This window comes from Lontra canadensis, unplaced genomic scaffold (genome assembly GCF_010015895.1).
Source record: "Lontra canadensis isolate GAN:19392208 unplaced genomic scaffold, GSC_riverotter_1.0 scaffold138, whole genome shotgun sequence".
In the NCBI taxonomy this organism is placed as follows: domain Eukaryota; kingdom Metazoa; phylum Chordata; class Mammalia; order Carnivora; family Mustelidae; genus Lontra; species Lontra canadensis.
The window spans coordinates 675,843-692,125 of record NW_022631132.1 but is presented as its reverse complement, the minus strand read 5'-3'; the positions used below and the strand labels follow the sequence as shown (position 1 = coordinate 692,125).

General features: G+C 39.4%; 1 protein-coding gene across 4 annotated transcripts in view; it reads left to right on the top strand.

The window, feature by feature from the left end:
* ENOX2 (ecto-NOX disulfide-thiol exchanger 2) overlaps positions 1–16,283 on the top strand; it is a 261,275-nt gene that overhangs the window by 97,892 nt on the left and 147,100 nt on the right. For 2 of the 4 annotated variants that reach the window (XM_032843378.1, XM_032843374.1), the window contains one exon: positions 8,260–8,403. The exons of 1 other annotated variant lie outside the window; for it this stretch is intronic. The gene's annotated coding sequence lies outside the window, so the exon portion shown is untranslated. Of the gene's footprint in view, positions 1–8,259; positions 8,404–16,283 lie in introns of those variants that run through there. One more of the 4 variants, XM_032843375.1, reaches the window with a different exon arrangement.

Here is a 16,283-nt window from a genome sequence, read left to right as displayed (position 1 = left end):
GCCAGCCACTCAAACTTTCTTATTCCATTTTTGAGACAAATTCATATAAACCCTCGATTAGACTAGAAGAAGGGAGCTATATGCTTATTTAGTGTCTAATATGTGCTAGACCCTAAATATACATTCTCTCATTGAATTTTCCTCACTTCCCTATAGGAATGGGCATTATTCCCATTTTACGGTGCAGAAGCAGTCTCAGATCAAGGGACTTGCTTTATACCTCTTGTAAATGATACACCTAGTAACTAGCAGGTGTGGGTTTGAATCCTGGTCTATTCTAGAGCAGCACCATCCAGTAAAATTTTCTATGATGATGGAAATATTCCGCACTGTGCTTACTACTACAGTAGCCACTAGGTGCATATGGCTACTGAGCACTTGAAATGTGGCTTAGTGCTCCTGCCCATAAACTGAACTTTTCATCTCATTTCGTCTAAACTTAGATTTAAATAGTTGTATGGTCCCGTGGCTAATGGCTACTGTGGTGGACAGCACATCTCTAGGAATTGCCTTTTCTTGGCTGTAGTTTGTAAAGCAGGAATCTGTAACCTGGCGTACATAGAACTCTTAAGAAAATATCCATATATGCAGTTTCTTTTATAGTGTTTTCTCATATAAGGGTCTTAGTGGAAGGACAGTTTTGCCTTTGGAAAGGGAGAATGAGGTTATGCAGAATCAAGATTAGGGGTAGAGTGTATGATCATCTACACCACTCCCCAAAGAGTCTTCAGGCATCCTAGGATAGAGGGGATACCAGGAACGCTGAAGGAACCCAAAAACCATACTTCCTTCTTTCCTTCATGACAGCCCCAGAAGCAGGATGGTTGGCATCCATGGTGGGAAACAGGACTGTGGTACCCAGGTTGTAGCTGAGTTCAGTTTAACATGCATTTCTGGAGTGCTATGACATTGTACAAGCCATCGTGCGGAGCATCATGGAGGAGGAGATTTTAACAATGACTGGGATGTAAAGTGTGTGTTAAAGCAATTTGCAATCTAGTGACAGTGGGTAAGGCAGGAGAGAAGGGAGGATAAGACAAATACTCAAAGAACTATAAAGCAAGGTATGCTCTAAAAGGCATATGAAAAATGCAGATAAGATCTGAGGAGAACCAGAACAGTGTTTTAGAATTAAAAAGAAAAAAAGCCCAAGTTCCTTGGTATATTATTAGCTATATGACCTTGGGAAATTTAAACTCTGCAAGTTTTCCTTTCTTTGTTGTAAAATGGGAATAATAACTAAAAATAAAACTAAAAGATCATGTTTGTAAAGCATTTAAGTTTGTAAAGCATTCTTTTTTTTTAAAGATTTTATTTATTTATTTGACAGAGAGAGAGATCACAAGTAGGCAGAGAGGCAGGCAGAGAGAGAGAGAGGAGGGGAAGCAGGCTCCCTGCTGAGCAGAGAGCCCGATGCAGGGCTCGATCCCAGGACCCCGGGATCATGACCGGAGCTAAAGGCAGAGGCTTAACCCACTGAGCCACCCAGGTGCCCCCTGTTCTTAACAGCCAATGAATGGTTGATCCCCTGGTAGCCCCGCTCCATTGCTGTATATGTAATGGGTTGGGTGAAAGTGGATAAGGAAGAGCATCATGATGCAAATAGCATCTGAGACAAACCATCAGAGAAGGATAGTGTTTTGAAGTCTGGAAATCAAGAAGTATGTGGTGGAGCAGTGTGAACTAAAGGTGTGGAGATAAGAAAGTAATGGACGATTCATTGAACACCAGGTAGTCCCATTTTGCTAGAGTGTCAGTCTTTTCTTTTTTTTTTCTTTTTTTGTGTGTGTATGTCAGTCTTTTCTGCTCAAAGTGTGATTCCCCACACCAGCAGGATCATCAGCATTATCTGGGACTTGTTAGCAAAGCAGTCCACAACCCAGACTTTTTTTTTTTTTAAGATTTTTATTTATTTATTTATTTGACAGACAGAGATCACAAGCAGGCAGAGAGACAGGCAGAGAGAGAGGAGGATGCAGGCTCCCCTGCTGAGCAGAGAGCCCCATGTGGGGCTCAATCCCAGGACCCTGAGATCAGGACCAGAGCCGGAGGCAGAGGCTTAACCCACTGAGCCACCCGGGCGCCCCCACAACCCAGACTTTTTAAAACAGAATCTGCATTTTATTATTATTATTTTTAGTATCTGCATTTTAACAAGCTCCCTTGAGAACATGTGTGCACATTAAAGTTTGAAAAGTGTTGGGGTAGAGTACAAGCTGGTGCTTGGTAAGAGACAGTGCTCAGAATGGGTAGGGCCTTACTTTGAAGGACTTGAATGCCTGACCGAGTAGTTTGGGGAGTCCCTAAAAGTTGCTGAATGATCACAGCCAATAAAAATCTGCCTGTCATCTGTATCACAGCTTGAGTGACATAAATGTACATTTTTCCCTGGAAGTTTTTGTGTTCACCATCATTCAAGCAAGTCCCTTAGTAGAAAAGGATTTTGGCCCTTTTCTTTCTCGTCACTTCCCTTGTTCTCTTCGCTCCCCTATTAATCTTTTATGATGACTCTTGTTTCAACTAAACCAGTTACACAGAATATTGAATTCATGAAATTGACGAAAGTAGGTTTCGTTTGTTTGACATCAGCTAAGACCTGGGACTGAGAAATGTTCATTGGTTTTGGCTGCTAACCCCTGTGGCTGGACAGTGATACTGCAGCCCAGATCTGTGACACATTGCAAATATTCTCTCAGAAGTAGCAAGTGGAGCAGCTCGGTAGTGAGAGCTGAAAAAAGGGAGTCAGACATTTTCAGTCCTACACTGAGGAAGGAGGAGAGGCTCCCAGGGATGGATAAATCCTACAAAAGTACCTGCGAGCACATTAAGGTCCTGACCATTATCCCAATAACCCCGCGTTTCTCCAAAAGTTTTGAATTAAAAACTAATTTGGAGACCATCTACTTTCCCTTATTACCATGGAGTCCCATGTCTGATTTCAAAATGAAATCACTTGGAAAATAGGACTCAGGTTACAGAAAATTGTTTTATACATGAATTAGCTATAGTGTTACTTTTGCCAAAAATTGATACTCTATTTTTTTTTTCAATCTACATGTCTGTCTGGAGATTACTGCCTTGAATTGAATTCACCAGATTTCTCGGGACCTAACCATTTTCTTTGAAAGGGAACTAATCCAGAGTATAATTGTGTTTCCTTTTTGCTAAGATTGTTCCACCTTAAGTCTATGGGCCACAGCTGCAAATAAGAAGTGGCTGGGACCTACAGGGTCATATTTCCCAACGATTACCTGGAGCAATCATTAAGTGTTAGATTGCATCTTGAAGGTTAGCCCTCCTTTGACCTGATAGTGGAAAGCTCTGTAAAGTGAATTGTGACAGTAACTATAACAGCAGCTGGGCACAAAGAGATCATTGATCTTCTTTCACAAGAGTCATGAAAATTCTTCAGTGCTCTCCTCAAAGCCCAGGAATCATTTGCATCTGTATGGCAGACATCATTGCATGTGAACTCATTGAGAACCACACTTCATTCGGAGAGATTTAATTTGCTGGTTCCATTGGTTGAGAAATGTCATTCTCCAAGGACCCCACCTCCACCCTTCCCTAATATGCATACTCTAAAGCAACCTCATTTGTGTTATGAAGTCAGATAATCTGTATTTTGACTTGACATGAAATAACAGCTGGTCGGCTCTCTAAATCTGTCAACCTGGTTGTAGATGAGATTACATTACTACATGGACTTGATTGTAATCATAAGCTACAGCAGTAGCAAAAACCTGTAACACCAATGTTTATTGTTTTCCTTTATTTTTTTTTAATCAATTTATGCTTCCCTTTAGACAAACTGTGTATTTTGTGGGATTAGGCAATGAGGGGACTAGATGTGAGGAGAAATGAATGAGCAAAGTTCAAAGTTTTATTAAATTTATCCTCAGGAATAAAAGGCAAGGACTATGAGAACTATGTAAGACTTTAGAAAATTTCTCTTTTTTTAAAGATGTATTTATTTATATATGAGAGAGAGAGAGAGAGAGAATGTGGGAGTGAGAGGCAAAGGCAGAGAGGAGAGAGAGAGAGAGAATATCCCAAGTGGGCTCCCTGCTGAGCACAGAGCCCAACACCAACTGCATCTCAAGACCCTGAGATCATGACCTGAGCCGAAATCAAGAACCTGATGCTCAAATAACTGAGCCACCCAGGCACGCCAGACTTCAGAAAATTTCTAACATTGCTCTGTTAACTATTCATGAGTCCCTCATTTGTTTTTCTTGCTGTAATTATCAGTAGAACCCTTAAAAAGTTAGACATGCCATGCTCTCATTTTAGGGACAATAAGCAAGTTAATAGTTGAATAAAATGCATCATTCTTCACAGGCAGATTAGGGGAGATGAAAGGAACCCTCAAAATAAGGAGGCGGTAGTTTTGAAAAAGGTAAGCAAAGCAAGGTGAATCTCTGGGAACACAGCAAGGAATGGTCCCCAGACAAAGAAGCCCCCCTAACCCCTCAGGATTTAGGCCTGTCTATAGATAAGATTCCTATATTGCTTAAAAGAATGAACTAAATAACCTCAAAAGTTTCCTCCTCATCTAATATTTTCCTAATATCTTCCTAATTTAATTCCTACTAGAAAAATAGGAGAAATAGCTTCCGTAAGAGATTTAAAGATAAATTCTGTAGTTTTGGTGAGAATTACAATATGGTCATTGCTAATATTTTACATTTAAGTCGTAATTTCTGCAGTAAGAATTCTTAAAATTAAAATGGTAGTTTTCTTTTAAGAATTTAAGTCATTTTATTGGGGCTGTTTTATTTACCGTAGCACTCAGCTTAAGTCACAAATACATGACACAGAAAAGCCTCTAAGTACCTATTGATTTACTGATTTATTGGTTTATTTAGTGTTGTCTTAGGGGAGAAATAAAACAATACAATCCAAGTGTCTAGAAAGCACTGGTGTCAAAGGATTTTGCTATCTCTATAGCCCTTGTTCTTAAACAACAAATCTTTGGAGACTGTATTGGGTCCCAAATAATACAAAATGTGGATTCATATTCAATGAATCAACTTATTGAGTGATATGTCTTTCTCAACTTGATATGAGAGCATTTTCTATAAGAAACTAGGCCTGAGATGGTGTGCTAAATTATCAGGATTTTCACATATCTGGATCATATATGAGGTGGATACACAGAAAATACTTGAAATCTCAATTTTATTTAGTGTCAAACAAATATCTATATGCTAGTATGAGGAACAAAATACCTAAATCCCTAAAGTTAACATCTGGGACCAAATAAAAGGCAAAACAATTATAGTCAAATATCTATGACTGAATACTTTTAATTTAGCAGATTCTTTTCCCAAACTCCAAGTTTTCAAACAGCAATGAAAAGACTCAGTGAAGAAAGTAGGTTCTATCCTTGGATCAGAGCAAATTGAGACCACTCTCCTCACATTGTACATCAATAATTCTAGAAGTTGAAATGGAATAGAAATCAAATTCAAAATATGGTAGTGGCAGTTAATATTTATTGAGTATCTGCTGTATGCCAGATATAATGCAGAATGTTCTACATACATAATTTCATTTTACTCCTTTTAACAGTCCTATGAGTTAGGCACTGTTATTAGCCTCCTTTTATAGATTATGGCTCTGAAGTTCTATAACATCTTCAGTCAGCGACTTAATAAGGCAGGGAAATGGACTAATATATTATTCTGTAAAATTATCAAATGCAAAACAAAATAAGAAAAAATTTTCTGATTAACGGTCATTAATCAGAACCTCCTAATCCCTGAGCATTCCTTTTGATCAAGCTTTCACAGTCCTGCAGTATGGTACTCAAATGATGGAGAAGCATTTGAAATCTAATTATTTTAAGTAATGTTGATATAATCAGCATCAAAACTTTTAAGTTGTGGCATTAATTCTTGATTATCAGCTGTCACATCTTTAACTACATAGGTTAATAGAATGAGTCACCTACCCCCTCCCTATTGAGTATTAATTCATTCAACACTCACTATGTGCCAGGCGTGGTAATAGGCACCAGGGATACAGATAGGGGTGAGGAGAGAGGGTAGAGTGTTGGGGAGGAGATCCTCTTAAGAAGAGTTTACAAACTTACAGGGAAAAGTTTTTTTAATTCACTTAGAATAGTAAGATAATAACTTTAAGCATATATATATATATTTTTTATCTTTTTTATGTTTGCAACAACTGGGTACAAATGTTATCAGTCCTCTTTTACACATTATGAAACTAAGACTAAGGGAATTATGAGAATTGCCAGATAGTAAAAGACACAGCCAGGATTTTAACCCCAGTCTGTCAGCCTCCAAAATATATACTTTTTCCCCAATACCATGCCATCTTACATGGAATTTGTTTTGTTCAGTATAATACTGCAGGAAGAAATACCAAGAAAAGTTTTGCAATAGTACACTACTCACATTTGACTTGGACCACTCAGGTGCAAGAAACCTCTTCATTTGTAAATTGTATTAAAATCTTGTCCTTGTAAATAGTCTTGGTCATTATTGGAATGTTTTTTAATACATAGCAATGGTTGTTTGTTTCTTTAGTTCTAATCATGGTAGGGATTTAATAGAACATAGATATGATGCAGTGAACAGTTGACTTAAGATGCAGAAGTGAGTTTTCATTCATTCACTTAGGTGATATAAGAAAGAATGTTTGACAAGTTCCAGAAGACTTTTAATGGAGGTATTCCAAGTGGAGTCTGATTGCTGAAGGAATGGTATTTGTTACATGGGCTGAAACATTAGCATAGGGATACTTTTAACTAAAAACAATAATGTAAGGACATTTTGTTAGAACTTAGCATCATTTTACTGAAACTTAATTGATTTTAGCTGACCACACTCCAAGCTTTTATTGACCTTTTACAACATTGTCTCAAGGATTAGGGGGCACCTGGTTGTCTCAGTAGGTTAAGCATCTGCCTTCGGCTTGGGTCATGATCTCAGGGTCCTGGAATCGAGCCCCACATCCCCACATCGGGCTCTCTGCTCAGTGGGGAGTCTGCTTCTCCCTCTTCTTCTGTGCTCTTGCTCTTTCTTTCAAATAAGTGAGTAAAATTGTTAAAAATACATATTAAAAAAACAAAAAAGCAAAAAAAAAGAATTATGCAGGTATGGGCTGCAGAAAAATTGAGGGTTAAAGAATGAGCCATGCCAAGTCAACCTGATTCCTCTTTTGATAGGATTAGAGAATCAGTGGCTAAAAGGCTTAAGAGAGATCACCTAACTTTGGTCTTTAACAAAGCTTTTGATTCCACCTTTCATGAAGTTTTAATTGAAACACTTGAAATTCCAGGTGCTGCTGTCAGAGGAGTAAGAAACTCTCTGCATGTCCCTGGCTAAACCATGTAAGACTTGGAGAGTAGAAAGTGCCTTTTGCCATTTTAGATGGTGCTGGAGCAAGTAGTAAAGTAACCATGCTCCGGCATCATTTGAAAAGGATAGGAGTAACGCTACCGAAACCTGGGTCATAACTCCCCGTCACTCCAACTTACCCCTTGCAAGTTCCATATCTTTGTTTTCTTTTCTTGTTTGCTATAGTTGCGGTTTCCTTTTTTAGCAACTGCTATGTTATCATTGGCAGTGACTTTGACACCACGGTAGTCTAATAATTATAGCTACATTAACTCAACAACCCTTGCAGTGAAAGAGAGAATGGAAAAATGTCAAGAGATAACTGCAGAGAGGCGCCTGGGTAGCTCATTCCATTAAGTGTCTGCCTTTGGCTCAGGTCATGATCACGAGGTCCTGGGATCGAGCCCCAAGTCACGTCAGACTCCCTGCTCAGCAGAGAGCCTTCTTCTCCCTCTCCCCTCCCCAACTCGTGCTCTGTCTCGCTCACTGTCTCTCTCAAATAAATCAATAAAATTTTCAGAAAAAGATAGAGAACCTGAGGAATACTTTTTCAAAGGAAGAGTGTGTTCAGCCATAGCCACATTTAATGAGGGTCCTATCTCTTTAAGGAAGGAGGTAGGAGATAATGGATAGCTTGTGGCCAAAAATGTTAATTTCCCAGAAACATCAGGGATCTTCTCAAAGATGAGCCACAGTCTTATAAGACCCTTTATTTTAATTCTGTACTCTTCAATAAAATTTGGAAAAATTACACATGGCAACTAGCTTTAAGGAACTCACCTGTTATTCCTAGGCTCCTGAGATTTAGAGAGTTTTCCTCTAGTGGCTCATAATCTAGAGACATCCCAGTCCTTAATAGAGTCTGGATTTTGGCTTTCTTTTTCTTCTTTAGGATTGAACCAGCTGCCCTTTGACCCTGCCAACAACAACGAACCCCTGCAGTTTGGTAGTGCCAGTGGCCCTCTGGTCACAGAAGGCCTCATTGAAAATGGAGGGGAGTCAAGCAAGAAAAGAAAGAGAACAAATGCTCCTTCAGGTAAGCTAGGCAATAAGACACCATCTTGAGCCAGTGATGTTGAGTCACCATTTTCCCAGAGCCTAGTCTGTGACTGGCACTGTGTGGGCATTTGTAAGAACTACAGAAATGAGAGCGTCCCCTGCCCTCAAGGAACTAATGGTGGGATAGAGAGGGGAGTAGGAAAGCACAGAGGTGAATAACTAATAATGAGGGTATCACTGGTGCTGTGGTTAAGTGTGGAAAAAGGGGAAAAACCAACGGGAGCACAAACGGGGAGGAGTGTAATTCAGCCTTGTGCCTCGTGGAACACTTCACAGCAGAAGTGACATTTGGGTGGCTCAGGCTGTTAAGTGTCCAGCTCTTGATTTCAGCTCAGGTCATGACCTTGGGGTCATGAGACTGAACCCTGAGTTGGGCTTTGAGATCAAGTCAGGCATCAGGCTCTGTGCTAGTTGTAGAGCCTGCTCGAGATTCTCTCCCTCTCCCCCTCCCCATCCTTTCTCTCTCTCCCTCTCTCCTTCTCTCCACCTCTCTAAAAAAAGTGATATTTGTAGCTGACCCTTGAATGGGTAGGCTTGAGATAAAAAAAGATGAGTGAAAACATTGATTTAAGTAGGAGCATTGCATGAATGAATGGTTTCATTGTATGTTTTTCTTTGTATGTACATGTGGTGTGCTACCTTCACTTTTACTTGTAATGCAGATAACCACATATATCTGCCCCCCACCGCCACCCGCCTTGTTTCCCACAGTACACACTCTGCCACATGCATTTTATGCCCTCATAGCTCTCTTGGAACAGGTAATGAGAAGATTTTCCTAAATCGTTTATAACAGCCAACTGACTTTTTGTCCTCCGCTACAATCACCCTTTACCTTCATGTTCCATTAGCCTATTCTCAGGTTGAATTTCTCCAAAGTGAGTGGGGAAGCATTAGGAGAACCAAATTTTAATTCATCATTTGGCATTTTAAAATGTATCTCTTTGTTTCTTGGCTATTCATTTGAAAACAGTATCCACAGCATGTAGAGACTGACTGAGATTTGGGGGCGGGCCTAATACACACATTCGTGGTGTTTTTGTTTTGTTCTGTTTTTTTTTTACTATTACTTTTATATTCTCCTTATAACGTGGAGCATGTTTGCAAACATATAACATCCTATCAGATTCTTAGATTATAGATCCTTCCTGCTTCCAAATCAAGGTATTTGTGAAATATGAGTTCGAAAAACAAAAACACAGTAAAACAGGTATCTGGATCCCTTGAGAAAAGAGTGATTTTTAGAGAACTGTATTTTCTGAAACATTGGAAAGGCATAGTTTCTAGCTAAGGAACTGGTGTGAGTTCTAATCCCAGCTCTATTTCTGTCTGTGGCCTGGTGGTATTTCCTTAACTTCTCTGAGTTTTACTTTCCTCAGCTGTAAAGTAGAAATGATACTAAAACCCACCTCTTAGGATTTAAATGCAATTATCTAGGTAAAGTGCTTAGCATGATATCAGTAATTATTTAATAAATGTTGCTATTGTTTTAATTATTATATAATATTATGAACTTTAACTTTTTAAGGATCAACACATTTCAGGTTAGGTTAACCGTTATGGATTATTTTAGGTTAACTGTTATGAATACAAGTTGTGTGTGTGTGTGTGTGTGTGTGTATGTGAATGGATCTGCATTTTTAAGGCATGTATTCAACTCTGCTTGATCATTTAGAGGCATAGTTGTTGTACTGCATCATAATACTGTATTACAGTTTTCAGAGTTTGCTAATGAATATATAGGCCTTTTATCTCTACTCTAAAATGTCGTAGACTCTGGTAGCTTTTAAGTTATTACAGCCATATTTTATATATATCCTGTCTCTTTTCTACAGCCTGCAATCACTTCTGATTTCTCAGTGTCCTTTCATGCAACAGCCCATTTTCTCCTTCTCATCAGTTACAAACTTTAAAAAAACAAAACAAAACAAAAAGCCAGCCAGCTCCAAGTTGGTATTTCAGATTAGTATATTAAGTAAGAGTTAAATCAGCTGTAAGAAAACCTGCTATGGAAAGAGTTATAGGATTTAGGACATCAACTTTTTTTTTTTTTGATAAGGAGTAGTGTTATTTATTCAGTTATATTTTGTAACACCTTTTTAAAAATTTTTTTGAATTTCTTTTCAGTGTACCAGAGTTCATTGTTTATGCACCACACCCAGTGTTTCATGCAGTACGTGCCCTCCATAATACCCACCACCAGGCTCACCCAACCTCCCACCCCCTGCCCCTTCAAAACCCTCAGATTGTTTTTCAGAGTCCACAGTCTCTCATGGTTCATCTCCCCCTCCGATTTCCCCCAACTCCCTTCTCCTCTCCATCTCCCCATGTCCTCCGTGTTATTCTTTATGCTCCACAAGTAAGAGAAACCATATGATAGTTGACTCTCTCTGCCTGACTTATTTCACTCAGCATAATCTCTTCCAGTCCCGTCCATGTTGATACAAAAGTTGGGTATTCATCCTTTCTGATGGAGGCATAATGCTCCATAGTGTATATGGACCACATAAACTTTAATACATCTATTTGGGCTGCACTGAGGCCTTTTTTGATCACTTACTCATTATTCCATTGTGTTCATGGTAAGTGATGTGCTAGTTTAGAGTAATACCTCCTGAACTGTAGTTAACTCATGAGGGTGAGGAAAGGGGTATGGGTTCATCTGAACTGTGAACTAACTTAAAAGAATTGCAGTTTTATTTCTAATGAGCATATTCAGTGAGAGCAAAGTAACTGTTGCAGATATAGGATTTTAACAGCAGATTATGCTAATCTATAATTAGCCAAATCAATTTGCATTCAAATAATGAATATGCTGAAGTTCTTAAAAAAGACTATTTTCTTTAAATAGGTGAAATGGGCCCTGGCAGGCTAAATTAGCTCCCTTGCAATCTTTTTCACACTCTCTGCCTGGTGAACCCTTTCTTTGTAAGTAGTATCCTTTCTTTGTAACTCCAGCCCAGGTTAAATTACCACAAATTACAAAAAGGTGAAGTCCAAATTAATGAGGTTTTACTACATAGGGAGTGTCTTATAATTGTTCTGTTGACAATCTTATGGTATTATAAATGAGCAGATTACTTTATAATCATTTTTCTTCCTATGCAGTAGGAGACATAAGGAGGAGAGAAGATATTTTGTGAGTAGGAACTTCCTTCTTCCTTTGTCACTGACCCCTCCCTGTATCTTGGCAAGGAGGAAGGCTAGGGTTGGAAGTCCTTGACAGAGTTACCAACCATTTCAGTTCTAAGCTGAGCTAGACATCCAGCCATTATATCGTTCAATGCTGTGACCCCTTTACATCAAAGCCATCTTCCTCCCTCTCCTGTCACTGCAAATGAGGAGGGGTCTTTGACGGTAGTTCTAGTTCCTCACCATACCTTCTGTTTTTCTTCCTTTGCCACCCATCCCTCTCAGCTCATCTTAGCTCATCTTTTTCTACGATCAATCGCTCTCCTTTTATACTAAAATTGATTTCTTAAAGGTCACCAGTGACCTCCAAATTGTCAAAGTCAGTGGTCTTTTGGCTGGTCTCAACCACCTTGACCTGTTTGGTTCATTTGTTGCTGTAAACAACCTCCCCTACCTTGAATTCTCTCTACTTCAGCTTTCCCTGGCAATATACTTTACAGATTCATTTTCCTTTGCTGTCTCCTTCAAGCACTCTTTCTCCTTTTTCTCCCTACCATTACTTTCAGTGGGTATACTATTATCCACATTTGTAGGTGAAGAAATAAAGGTTTGATAAACTAAACTAAGAGTGAACATCTAGCAAGTGATTTAGTCAGGCCTATAACTCCACACCCTTTCTCTAATTACTATGCCACATTTTCAATGCTTATAGATATTAGGAGTCTGGACCTGTTACTAAAATGTATGTTAAACATTGGTGGCACACTAGGGAAATCCATATTCATGTGAGAATAAGGTGAGCAAAGCTTAGATTTGATCATTTCTAGGATCCTTTCAAACTCTGAGATACCATGGCCTCTTCTTTTCAGCATTTTGTTTTCCCCTGCTACTCCCAAAACAAGTCTTCTAGTTCAGGCAAGGTGATCTGCTACCAAACAAGCATTGCACCCACCTACTTAGCCCCTTGCTAATGCCATTTTTTTAAATCTAGCATGATCTCTGTCTTCTTTAACCTGTCAAAATCCTGTTCAACTGAAAGCGCCTAGTACAAGTCCAGCCTTCTCCAGGAAGCCTTCTGGATCATCCATTAGAATTATTCATTTGTACCTCCGAAACCCCTTGGTCATTATATTCATATGACTCATTTGACACTGATTATAGGTTACCTTGCAGTTATCTGCTCATAGGAATATGTCTTAGCCTTTTAACTCAGTCATTAGACCCTTAATGGAAGGGCCCTTGACTCACATGACTATTAGCAGAGATACAGTGTCTTGTACACAATAGATGCCCAAGAAATATTTGTTAAGTAGTGCCTGCGTGACTCAGTCAGTTGGGTGTCTCCCTTTGGCTCAGGTCATGATCCGAAGGTCTTACAATGGAGCCCTGTGTTGGGCTCCCTGCTCAGTGGGGAGTCTGCTTCTCCCTCTCCCGTCCCACACTTGTGCATGTACTCTTTCTCTTTCTTTCACTCACTCTCTTAAATAAATAAAATCTTAAAAAAAGAAATATTTGTTGATTGATCATGTCTCTCACTGAATAATTGCTTTATTGGCCTTAATGATCGCTATTATTCTCCTAGCATTGCTAGAGTGGAGCTGTGTATAAAACTGGGCACTTGGTATCTAATGTTGATCAGTTGGTTTCCTCACTTGACCCTAAAGGTCAAACTCCAGACATTTGTAAGATTATATCCTCAGATAAGTCACACATCAAATCTGGGTGCTTGTGAAAAGAATACCTGGCTCTAATGGAATCTTTGGCTCTTTACTAGGTGAAATTTCATGAGTGCCCAAGGGAAACTCATAGGTGGAATTTGGGTGTCCTGGCCCAAGTCCTCTGTGAAGTAGAGCAGTAATCTGGGTTAGACAATACTGCAGTATTTGACCACAAACTCCTCCTTTATAGATCTGGCTGTTTTGCATCCTTTATCTTTTTTATCAATTTTTTGAGGGGGTAGGAGGTGGAGGGAGAGGGAAAGAGAGAATCTTAAGCAGCCTCTCCACCCACTGCAGAGCAGGACATGGGGCTCGATCTCACAACCCCGAGATCGTGACCTGAGCCAAAGTCAAGAGACAGATGCTTAACCAAATGCTGAGCCACCCAGGCACCGCTGCAGCTTTTATCTTAAGGTGAGCTCAGCATTCTTTAGTGTGTTTGCTCTCAAATTTCACCTTTTCCCAATGGAAGTATTTCCTTCATGATGATACAGTAGCACAAATTGTCGAAGATTGCAGAGTCCACTTATTCAGATGATACTCTATGGCTAAAGAGTAGACCACTATTAAGCCTTCATCAGATCATGATGCCCAGTTCCTGTCCAGAAGATGCCAGCCACCCTCTGGTGTGAGATCCACCTGAACTTGCAGAAGCAGAGATACCAATCTTCTTTCCAAATACTTCCACAAAAATGAAGAATCCATGAGTCAGTATGGCCATTGGGATGATGACTAAAATCGAATGCATTGTTTTAAGCAACATCATGATATATTAGTATTCAAAGGAAGTATCAGCTCTCTGGAGGAGTGGGCAACTAACCTGGGGATAATTATGATACCAGAGTGATGATGCAGATGTGGACATTGTCTTGTTTCCATTGTCTTCTCTCATAGGCCTGTTTTGAAAGAGGTTTGCACTTAAAGACATGATGCCCAGTACTAAACAGTATTACCGAAGTTCATGTGAATAATGAATAGCTCAGTATAAAAAGAGAGATTTTCAGCCATTTTCCTTTTGTAATAATGACTGAATCCTAAGAGTTCAGGATCTCCAAGAAGACCCTTCTATTCAGTAATAATTTGCATTGCTATGGTGATTCTTTCTTTCCTTTATATATTTTTTTAAGTTTTATTTTTTTTTTAATTTTTTTTTTAGAAAGGGGGCAGGGGAGAAAGAGAGCAAGAGGCAGAGGGAGAATCCCAAGCAGGCTCCATGCCCCAGCACAAAGCCCAACTTGGGGCTTGATACAGACTGAGCCACCCAGGTTCCTCTTCTTAATATATTTTCATATTTGTTTCATTTTAGAGATGAAGTGCTAATAACCAGAGAGAAATGACTCACTAAGGTGGGCTAGCATCTTCAGGGATGTTTGATACAATAGGGACCTCCAATCCCTACACTCAATCAAGGAGCTCCAGATAGTATCTAAACTTGATCAGAGACCCCTAACTCTGTTTCCCAGGTTTCCTTTATAATTTCTGGAAGTCAAAATGAGACTTGACAATATGAAAGATGGTGAAGAGTTCTAGCACTGCCAGCGCAAGATTAGTAAGAGGAAGTGGACCTGAGCAGCAATAATAATGAGTTGGTCAGACTTAAGGAAGAAATATATTGGAGTGAATTATTAGGGAAACTTGCTTAAGCCCGTTTGAAAAAGAAATATAAAAATGAGATGAGCACTCATCTCTTTGGGAGTACTTTTGTTTTTTTCCTTTCTTGCCTAGAAGAGGGACAATGAAGCAGGAAACTTTTCTATGACACTTAACAGCCTTTTGATTTACCTTGGACTCACAGGGCTGAGACTTTTATTTCACATGTACTTTGAAGTCCATAAATGAAAGCATTGATTGTTTTTAAAGAGAGAAAATGCCACCGTTTTATATCTTGGTGTTTGGTATTTCTAGCATGTCAGCTGAATTATTATATTGCCAAAGGCAAGAAGAGCCTATTGTTCCTTCAAATGGAATTAAAATAAGAAAAAAACTAGACTAATAGCCCTACTCAGTTTCTTTAGTCCTTTGGACATTTTTATCTGATTATAGGTTCAAGAAATAAAGCTGTATCTTGATAACTAGAGGATCAAAAAAGTGCACTGACTTCTGTCTTTCTCAGGTTGATAGAAACTCAGTGTGAAATTTTTATCTTCATGGACTGTCAGAGGGAGGGGAGATTGAAGGTGACACAAAAGAGGGTAGGGATGCCTGGGTGGCTCAGTCGGTTATGCGTCTGCCTTCACCTCAGGTCATGATCCCAAGGTCCTGGGATCAAGTCCTGCATCAGGCTCCCTGCTTTTGTAGGGAGCCTTCTTCTCCCTCTACCCTTCCCCTTGCTCTTGTATTCTCTCTCTCTCTCTCTCTCTCACACACACACACACACACACACACACAAATAAATAAAATCTTTAAAAAAAAGAGGCAGGATAGAAAAATGCAAATGTATCTCTCTTAAGTTGACCCAACCGTGGGAATAGCTTTGGAACGATTTTATGACTTTATTGTATCTAAGCTTTTAGTACTTCTCTCAGCAGACATGAAGTGTGAGTCAAATTTATGTGACGCTAATATAAAGGCTAGTTGTAGATGTTGAATCATAGTATTTTAGAGTTGGAGGCAACCTTGTCTAACTCCATCATTTTTACAAATGAAGAAACTAAGACCTAGAGAACGGGCTTTTCTAAAGTCGGATGGTTAATTAGTGGCAGAACCAGAACTGATTACTACCAGACCCATATAATCATTTCAAGTTGGTTAGGGCTGTGGCATGCAGTTGATTCATTTGTACTGCAGAAAGTATGTCTATAACCTAGAGGAGCTAGCTTCCCCCATGCTAATAGTATTGCATGATTTGTAGCAAGCTAACACAGTGGTATATGACATCCCATATCTGTTCTGCCTGCTACACAGGGGAGGGCCCTTTGATCTCAAGCTACAAAAGGAGTTTGAGACTGGGAAACACCTATGAGGAAATTGCTTCTGTAGAGCTGAACTTCAGCAGCTCAGAAAATCA